Source organism: Camelus dromedarius, chromosome 5, assembly GCF_036321535.1.
Source record: "Camelus dromedarius isolate mCamDro1 chromosome 5, mCamDro1.pat, whole genome shotgun sequence".
Taxonomy (NCBI): domain Eukaryota; kingdom Metazoa; phylum Chordata; class Mammalia; order Artiodactyla; family Camelidae; genus Camelus; species Camelus dromedarius.
Genome location: NC_087440.1, coordinates 57,316,426 through 57,320,037, shown reverse-complemented (window position 1 = coordinate 57,320,037; position 3,612 = coordinate 57,316,426).

The window sequence follows — 3,612 nt, the reverse complement described above, 5'->3', positions numbered from 1 at the left end:
TCTTCTCTTTGGCTCGTTCCGGAACAGAGGATTGTGGGAAAAGGAGGTGAGGCGCGTGGCAGACGACGCGCATGTGCAGAAGTAATGAGGTGGAGATAGGCAGGCCGTTCCGTCCTTTCCAATTTTGGTGTTGAGTATCTTGGGGAGACTGAATCTTTGTGTTGCCTGAGAAGCTGCTCCGTTCCATTTCCTAGAAATTATTATTTATCTTCTTCCCATCTTTTTCGCTGCCTTATTCTTTCTAAAGCAAAGCGGAGAGAGATTCTCATACTCTTACAAAGACCAGAGAAAACGATAGGGGAGAGGTCTCCCCCCACCCTTGGCGTCCTGGTTCTAACCGAGTATCTTGACGGTATCCCCACCATTCACCTAACCTCACAGGAAGGTAGTTGTCCACTAAGGGTATCACCTTTGAACTCAGCTCGGAACTTTACAAAAGCATTAGCATTCATTTTGTGAGTATAATTCTGAATAGTAGAAGATAAGACTAAAGATTGATAAGATCTAATATGTCCCAAGTACTCAGTTAAACACTGCTGATAAAACGGTGAACGAGACTTTCTCATCCCTTAATGAGTTTATTTTCAATAGGAAAAAAATAGGCAACAAAAAGTAAACAAGCAAAGTAGTTGCACCTTGTGGTGAAAGAGAAAAAAACAATGGAAGTTTGAACTTAGACCTGTTACTTATGGAGTGACTTTCAAAATGGGTGGTATTTAAACTGAAACTTGGGGTTCTTACAGGAATATAAGCTTGGCTTGTTGTAGGAACTAGCAGGTCAGTGTGGCCTGTCATAGTGACTAAGTAGGGGAGAGTGACAAGAAGTGAAATCAGAGAAGTAGACATGGGATCAGATCTTGTGGTTTGGATTTTAATCTGATTTTAAATGGAAAGCCAGCAGCATGTTTTTAACTGCTAAATACTTAAGTGTGTCTTTCCCCAAAAACGAAAACATTGTTTTACATATCCACAGTGCAAGTATGAAAATCAGAAAATTAACACTTTTTTCTCTAGTCTACAGATGTTATTTTGATTTTAGCAAATCTCTCAGTAATGCTTTTCATAGCAAAAGAAAATCCGGGATCACACTTTGCATTCAGTTGTCATGTCTCTAGTCTCCTTTAATAAGGACAATAGTTTTATAATATTTCTTTAGGTTTCATGACATTAACACTTTTGAAGAGTACAAACCATTTGCTTTGTAGGATATTCCACCGTTTAGGTTTGTATGACTTTTTTCATGATAGATTAAAGTGAAGCTTTTTTGGCAGGAATGACACAAAAGTAACCTTGTAATCATATTAGAACCTTATGTTAGGAGCACATGATGTCAGTTTGTTTCTGTTTTGCCCTTTGTGGTTAATATCTTATAAAGAAATACCTTGAGACTATGTAAATATCCTGCTACTCAACCTTTCACTCACTATAGTATCGCAGATTCTTATTAGAATAAATTATTATGATGATTGCCAAATCATGATTTTTTAATTCTATCATTCCTTCCATAGTTATTATGGGCTTTCTACTATGAGGTCATCAGCAGTTTTTCAAGCAGTATTACATGATCTAATTTAGTTATTAAATGATCTCTCTTGCTTTTGTGTGAAGAATGATAGCTACAGAGAAGAATACCAGTAGAGATTAGTTGGAAAGCTATTGCAGTCCGGTAGGCAAGCAGTAGTGGAGGGTGATTGGACTAGAGTGGTAGCAGTGGAGGTGAAAACATGGAGATGGATTTTAGATACGCAGGGCCTGCTGAAAAATTGGATGTAGACAGTAAGGGGGAAAGAGGAAATTCAATTGCTTCTCCTTGATAATGAAGCATTATAATTAAATGTTAGTTTTTATTCTTGAATAAATGTATTTAGATACACTTGGAAGACTAGTCATTTAATTTGCCTAATTCTCACTGAAATATTCTAGTTGCAATTTTTTCATAAGAGGTCTTGATTCAAACCAGGGTAAGCCAAGAAAGTGCTGAAGAAAGCTAAAGAGTATAGTCCTAGGAGGGTTTACTTTGAAGGTAAATTACAAGTACTCCTAACTTGTTTAGGGGCCCAGTTAAACTCTTAATTAACTTTCCTGCTTTTATGTGATAAAAACTGAGTGCCTAGTGCCTACTGTATATCCATTAATAATCAAGAATTTGGAGTTCTTTCTGAACTCATTGTCAGATGAACTGCCTATTTGGGGGCTGGATTGTTGATTTATCTTGTATCTTGGAAGAATAGAATGAATTATATTTGTCTGAAGTTCTTGATTATTTACCTGATTCATTAGAAAACTTAAAAGGTATGGGTATGGATGTATTTGTTTGTTTTAATTACTCCAAATTACTTTAGGAAGTAGTGCATATAAAATTGGTATGTAATTTACACATATCTTTCTTATAGGGTGGTAAGTTTTTTGAGGTTGTCAGAGTCTGTTTTATACATCCATCTATTAGAATATGTAACAGTGCTTTGCGCATGGTAAGTACTTAATAAATGTGTTGAAAATGCATATAAATACAAATTCACTTCCCAGTTACATTTTGCCAAGTTATAAAAGAGTCTAAATAAACCATAGACTGCAATTTCAAGAAAAAAGTATTAGTGAATAATTGTGTTAATATTTGAAGTTGGAAAATTTTAAATACTCTACTTAAATCCTAGGGGCACTTTGAGGAATCTAAACATATATTATGTAATGCCATACTTTTTTATTATTATGTTTTAATTAAGTAGCTCAGGAAATGTGATGCGCAACATGTTTAACTTCTAAATACTGTGTTTTAGGGGTAGTATCCTAAGAGTTCTTTGTAACTCCCAGGTTTACAACTAGGCTTCAGTTGGCTGTTCTGAGCAGTAGGATGGACACCAACCCCATCACAGAAATTTGCAGAATTCCTTATCTAGAGAATTTCACTAGCATCACAGAATATATATATATATTTCCGCAGGAGATTATTACATTGTCCCAGGTTGTCATAATTTGTTCAGAATCAGTTTTCCTTTTCTCTTATAATTAACATTCTTTACCATAAGACGCAGTGACTCTATAATACTTTCCTCCCAGCTTGTCTTTTGAGTTAGATAGTAATAACAATCGCTGTGGGTCCTATCTCTCAATTGTTAGGCCGTATTTTAATTGAACCAGCATCCCCTTCCGTAATTTAACTTTCCTTGACTGGATCATATTAAAGGAAAATAGCTAGGCTCCACTCTTTTTCCGCGTAGCTAACTCTTAGAGGTTGGACTTTTTAAATGCTGCGCCCAAAATTGTAGGAAACCATTATGCCATTTGATAGAAGGTGAATAGCCGTGATACGAATTTATGTAAAGAAGATACCATATTCGGCAGCAAATATTTGGAAAAAAAGATTCAGTTATTCTGTGATAAGGACTTGTGTAAGTTTTCAGTTATCTTGGGATACACAAGAAACAAAAATTATTAAATCTAAGTACAATTAGATTAAGTATAAAATATTTTAAAAGAATTCTTATAACTAATTTGGAAGTTAATATCGAATAGTATGAAACAATTTTTTAATACAAACAAAGAATTGGAAAACAAAAGTATATGTCGTTCAACAGTCATCAAGAGAAGAAAAAATAAAGTGAGTTCTCAGGT